This window comes from Helianthus annuus, chromosome 10 (genome assembly GCF_002127325.2).
Source record: "Helianthus annuus cultivar XRQ/B chromosome 10, HanXRQr2.0-SUNRISE, whole genome shotgun sequence".
Lineage (NCBI taxonomy): Eukaryota > Viridiplantae > Streptophyta > Magnoliopsida > Asterales > Asteraceae > Helianthus > Helianthus annuus.
In genome coordinates, this window is record NC_035442.2 from 42,386,418 (window position 1) to 42,395,411 (window position 8,994).

General features: G+C 30.6%; 2 long non-coding RNA genes across 2 annotated transcripts; both read right to left on the reverse strand.

Annotated features, from left to right (window-relative positions):
* Positions 1–1,163: 1,163 nt before the first annotated feature.
* Positions 1,164–2,439, reverse strand: LOC110882440. Its single transcript, XR_004870319.1, has 5 exons — positions 2,374–2,439; positions 2,174–2,238; positions 2,011–2,087; positions 1,610–1,693; positions 1,164–1,422 (listed from the first exon to the last, which is right to left on the reverse strand). It is a non-coding gene; the product is annotated as an uncharacterized LOC110882440 (long non-coding RNA).
* Positions 2,440–2,508: 69 nt separating this feature from the next.
* On the reverse strand, positions 2,509–4,263 carry LOC118483315. Its single transcript, XR_004870320.1, has 5 exons — positions 4,108–4,263; positions 3,906–4,015; positions 3,159–3,294; positions 2,776–2,966; positions 2,509–2,668 (listed from the first exon to the last, which is right to left on the reverse strand). It is a non-coding gene; the product is annotated as an uncharacterized LOC118483315 (long non-coding RNA).
* Positions 4,264–8,994: the final 4,731 nt, after the last annotated feature.

The following is an 8,994-nucleotide window of genomic DNA, read 5'->3' on the forward strand; positions in this document are numbered from 1 at the left end:
AATCGTGTACAAAATAAACAATAATGTAATACTATTTTAAACTTAACTCACGGATGGGCCCATCGCTCACGGGCGCCCCACTGGAATCTGTTCATAGCTTGTATTAGTACATATTCACATAAAATACAATTAAATTATTTGTTGAGTCATATGTGAACATTAAATTTTTTACAATGGGTCAAAAGACTCAAAGGAATATAAAAAGGCCTGACTCAAAAAAAATTGGCCAAGGAATTCCACAGATCCTAAACCACATAATTGACCTAAACCCCTAACCCAACTTAACTGTGAACATACTAAAGCAGGAGGATGTAATCGCATGTGCTTCTTATATAAGTTTAATACGGGTTGAACAAATGTAATGTTTAGCATTAATGTCATAAAATTCAGCAACACATAAAAAGAAAAAAAAATATAAACCTTGAGACACCTCTGAAGGGGATCACAAAGATATTCAATTATTTTATCGACTAAGATGCATCCCATTGTTTGAACAGCTAGAGCTCGGATTAAAATGATAAGATGCATCCACAGTAGACTATCACTTTTCTTTTAATTCATTACAGACCTTTTGCTGATGTTTCTAAACCCTAGGCTGGAAATGGCTTAAATGGTTAAATGAAAGAACTAAAACTAATAGCAAAATAAAATTATAACAACTTCGTAAAATTTCACATAGAAACACAATTAAGAAGTAGCATGGCATATGCCTTACCTCACTCGCCGAAAGATAAATTAGACTCCACTGCCTTCCGTTGTCACGTAATATCACCCTCAAATACTGTGTATACAAAGCTCAGGTGAGTTGAGTTATGTTTGTACCTGAGTCACAAACCAGAAAGCAGAGTTGATAGTGGTGTTAACACGGCGACGACACTTGAAGTGGTGGAGCAACCACGAGGCAATGACGGTACTCTGTTCACCGCTTCGTTGCGACGGCTCCGCAAACAACGATCACCATGTCAGATGGTGCAGAGAAGAGCTGCACACGTGACCCCATCCAGCAACCATGCAATCTACGAATAGTGTGGCCATCTTTCTTCTGCAAAGGATACACAAATAGTTAACCAGCAGGCTGCCTTCAATTGTTGGCAAATCAATCCCAACCCCATAAATGTTTCAAATGAAACCCCTTAATTAACCAATGATTATACAGACCAAGGACTCATTAAAAGTTCCAATGGAACCCTAATATCCAAATCTGACTCTACCATAAATCCTAACAACTATCAATCTTCAATTTACCAAAATCAAGCATTTAAAAGATTGAAGTAGAATTTACCCGAAATTTGCATGTTTTTTTGACCTTTACGAAGCTCAAAAGCATCTAGATTCAAAAAGAAAGTAGAGAAATAAACAAAATGCAAGCCTAGCGTTCGACTAATCAGATGCCACATAGCCAATAGCTTCTTCAAGTGTCATCTACATAAAATTTGTACAGAACATAATAAAAAAGATGGTAGAAACTTTTTTTTTTTTAAATTACAGAAAAAAATTAGCATCAGTAAGCTCAAAGTTTCTGGTTAATATTTAGGAAATCTTTGTTAATTTAACAACCTAAAACAAATAAGATAATTAAGATTAAGTAATTTAGATAAATGACACGAACTCTGCGAGGTGGTGATAGCTTCACATTCTCATCATTTCCAGCAGATCTTATATTTGTAAGTGCCTTGTTTCGTACTGGGTTAACCTGTCACAAATACTCTAGTTATAAAAAAAAGTCATAATTTCTGAGCGAAATTAACATAGGTTTCCTCCTTACATCAAGATCTGTGTCTCATGAGTGTTCGCAAGTTATCCAAAGTAGTATTTTGATAAAAAAAAGGATTATTACCGAATATCAAAAAGTTCAAACTCATATTTGCAACTAAATATTTATTAATAAAAATTAGTAACTTGGACAAAAAACATTTACATGTCAACCCGACATGTACCAACTATACGCATTTGACCCGTTACCCAACCGATTTCATTTACACACATATTTATAGCCATAACAACGCATACCATCAATAACTTGGTGATCACAAGCCAACGTGACACGCATGTATGATGCGAAATTACGAACTTGAATTCTCCAACTCCTAAAAGAATATAAAGCTAAAAATAGCAAGACATTCACAAATCAAAAAGACAAAATAATAAAAAGATAACTATAGGGGTTTTGTACCAGGTTATTTTTATCTACTTTGTTTTTGCTATCTCATCCATAATGCGGCTTCGCTAAACTTCTTGCTGAAAAAAGAAGTTGAGTGTTACGTAGTTAACATTGTCTATAAAGCAGCTTATAATGCTATTTAAGTTGATAGTGTGTATAATTATCAAGAGGAATAAATATTTGAACAGTAAGTAAAAATAAAAAATAGATACCTTGGTACGAAAAAACCTTGCTACACGTTGAACATGCTTCCTGTTTTTAATCCCTAAACACCCACCTGATGCCTACCATGTAAGAAGGTAAATTAGCAAAAGGATATGTGCATAGAAATTTGAACTAAGTTGAACTAAACAAAGCATTGGGACTTCTTTTGGACAGTTTAACAAATGACATACTGATAGCTAATAGGGATTGAAAAATTTACCTCCTGTTATTATAATCTATGCTAAAAATTAAAACCATTATATGCTCCTTAGGAAAGAGGTAGGCATTGACCTTTTCATCAACCTGTAACATGTTATTATTTTATCACAACAAAAATTCAGAATAAAAATGTTCTCAAGATGTTAAAAGGTTGTTAATCTAGAAAGCATACATATTTCTTGAATACTCACATGTCAGGACCTATTATTGGTTTCTCATGGCACATTGCTTTAATTAGAATGTCGGAAAAAAGATTGTTCTTCAATAAACGACCCGTATATCACAAGATCTACATGTTGTGAATGTTGTACACATCATCATCGTCATCAATGGTTGCATGATTAACAGTTTCTCCTGGATGGGTAAGATTTGAAGCAATTTCCTGCGGAAAACATTGAAATGGAGTTTGTATGAACATGGGTGGGTTGCCAATCGGGTCAAAAATGGGGTTGGGTTGAAAAACACTCAGTATTAAGATTGTTGAAACAACTTGATCCAGTTGAGATAACCCATAAAGGTTTCACCTTTTCCTTCTTTTGCAAAGTTGAAATGTAATATTATAAACAGCACCCACCTTGTAGATTCAAGCATACTTATATAGTGGAGCATGTGCCAACAACAATCAATTTTGGCTAAGAGTTTGTCACAACAGCTTCGTTAGCCAAGCAACCCAGCAACTTCCTTAGCCTGGATTCCAAACTTCAAACATCCTGCCCACATAACACATTCAAAACAAACAATTATAAATAAATATAACCACAATTATCTAATTATCTAATTATCTAATTATCTGGTGAATTTCAAAGATCCAACCCATTTGTACGGCTCTTTAAAAAAGCTAACAACTGCATATTAATTGCTAGCTCTTCATAAAAAAACCTAATACACCTAAACCAGCAACCAATGCAGTTGTGGCTGCAAACGATCTGTAGGCAGAAGCCCATGCATCTGCATGAACGTGCTCTGAACCGCCATTAACAATGGAAAACCAAAAGAAAACACAAAACTAAACATTAGACATAAACCGTAATCAATAAAAATATGGAATATTATATGTGTAGTATCAATAGGGAGAAGGGACTAACAAAATACCCTAATCGATAAAGTAAACAATGCTTGATCGTAATCTTACAAAGCCAAAAAAACGAAATTAGAACAAAACAATAAACCTAATCGATAAAGAAATCAATGATAAATAAAATAATGGTTGAATCATCAAAATCATCATAGTTTTTAATCACAACAGATGAACTTGAAACCCCCAAATCCTACACATTAACATACATGATGAGAATCACGGTGGAAGATGGATTGAGAGAACCTGATAAATTCTGCCTCTAATTCTATAAACCCTAAATTTTGCTTTCAATCAATTTCTCCATGAAGACTGTTTGCTTTCAATCACGATTGAAGATAAAGAAATCTTGGGGTCTGGAGATTGAAAATAACTGATTAGAGATCGATTAAAGCGAAAAAATCAAAAAATTGTCAGATCAACATCAAAGATAGAGAGATAAACATACCTGAATGATAATTTTTGTGTTTGAGATTTAGGGTTTTCTGAATGGTCTATTACAAAAGCGTGGTTATTGTGATTGCAATTAAGACAGGAAGGAAACTGATTTCAACAATATGGAAAGTGCATCAATCTCTTATCAATTATTGGCAAGCAAAAAGAGGGAAGAATGGCGTGGTGGAATCCCGCTCAATTTCTTTCAATAAGGGTTAACATGATGACAGGTGGCAATAAGTGGTGTAAGAACATGCCATGTGGCACCAAAATGTATTGTTTTAATATAGATAATAGATATATTTTCCAAAATCTTCCACCGTTTCACATAATAAACCAACATAAATATATTTTCAATTCATACTCTATTTACATATGTGTACCGTTAGTATTTTATTTACCTTTGGTAACTAAAATAAACATTACATTATTATTTTAATTTAATTACGTTGTTATTATAGATATAGACATGTACGTTTTTATACAAACATATTTTTGTCTACAAGATAGCATTATCTTTATATTTCTTTTCAAATATTAAATAATTAGATGCACGAGATGTAACTATATTTTAGAAAACAAGTAACTAATGTATGTACTTATATTTTGATGGTTACACAAAATATTTTAGAAAACAAACTAGGTTAGAACCCCGTGTATTATACGGGTTGAATAAATATAATTTTATTTATTAAATAATAAAAAGTTATATCTTTATGAACCCCGTATATTGTACGGGTTAAATAAATGTAATTTTATATATTAAATAATAAAAAATAGTTATATCTTTAAAAACCATGTGTATTACACATATTAAATAAATGTAATTTTGTATACTAAATACTAAAAACGTCGTATCTTTAAAAAATCCGTGTATAATCGGGTTGAATAAGTCTACCAAATAATAAAAATATAAAACCATGTGTATTACACAGATTAAATAAATGTAATTTTGTATACCAAATACTAAAAGCGCCGTATCTTTAAAAAACCCGTGCATAATTGGGTTGAATAAATCTACCAAATAATAAAAATATAAAAACATGTGTATTACATAGATTAAATAAATGTAATTTTGTATACTAAATACTAAAAACTAAAAACGTCGTATCTTTAAAAAAACCCGTGTATAATCAGGTTGAATAAATCTAACAAATAATAAAAATATTACATCCTTAAAAACCTCGTATGTTACACGTGTTGAATAGATCTAAAAAAGAGTTATATATTTAAAAACCATGTGTATTACACAATTTTTAATAAATTAGGATAACATTTAATATTAATTTATTATTTATATATTTAATATAAGATAAGTAGAAAAGGGAGATATTTGTTTTAAAAAGATATTAAATTAACAATTTAGATTTGAGGATAAAATTTATTAAAGTATGATAAAATTTAATATTAATTTATTATTACATCCTTAAAAACCCCGTATGTTACACGTGTTTAATAGATTAAAAAATAGTTATATATTTAAAAACCGTATGTATTACACAATTTTTAATAAATTAGGATAACATTTAATATTAATTTATTATTTATATATTTAATATAAGATAAGTAGGAAAGGGAGATATTTGTTTTAAAAATATATTAAATTAACAATTTAGATTTGAGATTAATATTTTATTAAAGTATGATAAGATTTAATATTAATTTATTATTTATTTATTTAGTTAATATAAGATAGGGTAGGGATATGGTAAAAAGTGTTTAAAATGTGAGAAGGGTAAGAAGTGTTTTAAACCATTGGATATTTGATCTAATGGTTGAGATCAATAGGGTATAAAAGGTAAATTGTGTTTTAATTAGAAGGGCCTTATGTAAAATTGAAGGGCAATAGTGTCTTTTCAAATGTTTCAAATATGGTAACCGTCTCCTACACAACCAAAACTCCCATTATTCTCCTAAAAATCAGCAACTTTCCCCAATAAAAAATGGTAACCGTATCCTACACTATATGAAGATATAACACTATGAACCCTTGATAAAACACTATATGAAGATATAACACTATGAACCAGAAAAATCAAGATATCTGTACAGAATATAACACTATTGATTGGGGATAAAACACTATGAACCAGAAAATCAAGATGTCTGTACAGAATATAACACTATTGATTGGAGATAAAACACTATAAACCAGAAAATTAAGATGTCTCTACAAAATATAACACTATTGATTGGGAATAAAACACTATGAACCAGAAAATTAAGATGTATGTACAGAATATAACACTATTGATTGGGGATAAAACACTATGAAAGGAAATTAAGATGTCTGTACAGAATATAACACTATTGATTGAGGATAAAACACTATATATCTGTAAATGCTATAAAAACACCAAAATCGAAAAAGGACGCAGAAAGTAAACTGTATTGTATCTGGGGAAGGTATCTGGCGATTTCATGTATTTATAATTGATGAAGAATGATGCGTAGATGATAATCTTATTGGATCTTGCAAAAAAAATTCAAAATTCGAATCAATCCCTATAAAAAGTCATCACCAGTTAGTTAGTTTTTTTTTTTTTTTTTTTTTTTTTTTTTTTTTTTTTGCAGTTATCTTGGAAATCAATTAAATGATAAGAATGTCAAATTACTAATATACCCTTTTGAATTAATTAAGATAAAGGACACTTGTCACTCCCAAATTATTTCTCACACTTCTCACAAAAGTTCCACTTTGTACAGGATCCTCTACCTATAAGATAAGTATGAATTTGAGAATATTTTCTATCAATGACACGTTTCTAAAACTTGATTTCTTTTATTATAGTAGATAGATGTGTGCATTTATATTTTGATGGTTAATACTAAATTTGGAAACGCAATACATAAGCTGAATTTTTTTTCTTCGTCTTTTGTTAATTTTGTTTGGTTTAAATCTGAAATCTATTGCCTCTATGAAGTGGTTAGCCTCATATAAGTTTTTGTCAATAATATAATATAATATTCAAACTTAATATTTTTAGTTATTTAAAGACAAAGTTTAGAAAAGTGTGTTTTTTGTACTTTAATACTTTTTTTTTAATACTTTCACCCGTTAACAAATTTACATTTTATGCTTTTATATTAATAAAGTTATTATATAGTCTCTTAACTTTAATTGGTTATTATTTTTTCCTAATTTACATTACCACCCATAAATTAATAAATGTACTTGCACCATTTGCAATTTATTTATTATTTTTTTTGTTTTTCTTTTTCTCTTCATTTTTAATACATTTAATTTTTTTCTCTCTTTTTCTTATGTTTACTTAAGAGTACGCTTTAGACGTGTTAAAAAATTGTTTATTCTTATCATGGTTTCGACGTCAAACTTCTAGGTGAGTTATGTTATTTTTTTAACTTAGTTGTTCTATTCTACCATTATATTTTATGTTCCGGTCTAAGTTTGGCGAGCTAGATGTTTTTACGTATATTTTTTTGCTCAGCTCAACATTATCGCCGCAACGCACGGGTCCTAAGACCTCATTATTATTATATCGTAACCCTAATTAAAACAACCATATATATAATTGATTACTGATTAACTATCTATATATAAAAGAAAACAAAATTTAACTTTTCAATCCTAAAAACACTACAGATGTAAAAATAGTTATATTTTTCTTTCAGTTAAATTAAATTAAATGAAATTGAATTAATCATCAAAATAAAAGTTATTAAATGCAGCTAACTTTTTCGATAACATACACATGTACATGTAAAGTTATTTTATTGTTAAAAATAATTTACATACAACATACACATTTTTTTTTAAAGATAAATTTCATTCAAAAACGCCACAAGAGGTCCCCAAAGCGGGGACCCAAGGGCACTAAAACGACTTTACATCAAGTTTAAAGGAAAATTACACCAAACATTCCAATCGATATTTTTAATTTTAGATCTATTCCGGATCCAAAAATACGACGTCGTTTTTATGATCTCCACGCTTCAATCGGTCTTCGGCTTTTACCTTCGAAACTTCTATTATTTCTTTCGTTCCATAACGCCCACATAGTGGTAATAACAATCCCTTTCAATATGTATCTGTCGTGCTTCGCGATTGTTTGTAAATCTGTCATCTTAAGAAGGTCCGAAACTTCAAAAGCATACATAGGGGCCATACGACACCAGCGTTGGATCCTTGACCAGATTTCATCCGAATAATAACATCCAGTGAATAAATGCAGCGAGGTTTCATCTTCCGAGTTGCATAACATACACACTGCATTCGGTAAAGGGACTCCACGTTTGAGCAGCTCCGTCTTCGTCGGTAGGCGATTAAGTGTAGCTCTCCAAGCCATAACTTTACACTTCAAGGGCACCCAACCTTTCCAATTCATGTTCCAGCTGTTTGTTCCTGCAGAAACATTAGTCATCAGGCGTTTAGCCGAGTTCACCGAGAAGGAACCATTATGGTCAGCCATCCACTTCCAGCCATCTACTCCACCTTTCCAATCAAAGTCGTGTATATCAGACAACAAGCTAAACAGTTCAGAGATTTGTTCCGGTGTTGAAGGATCTGCAGACCACTCCCAATTCAGTGTTTTAGAGCCGTTTATCACAAGTAATCTATCTGACACTGTCACCCATTTGTTCTTTTCGATTCTGAAAAGATTTGGGTAAATATTACGAAGAGGTTCATTGTGAAGCCAAGCGTCTACCCAGAAATTAATAGACTTCCCATCTCCCACAACACCTACAAAATAGCTATTTAGCGTATTGCCGTTAAGAATAAAAAAGAATAAGTTTCAACTTATAAGAATGTTTCATTTTACATCATTTAATATTTGCATTTAATTTTAATTTAAGGGTATATTTGTAAACTTACATAGATAATTAATTTTTGTTTTCCTTTTTAATAGCTAACTACATTAGATTTGTAACTTATTTTCAA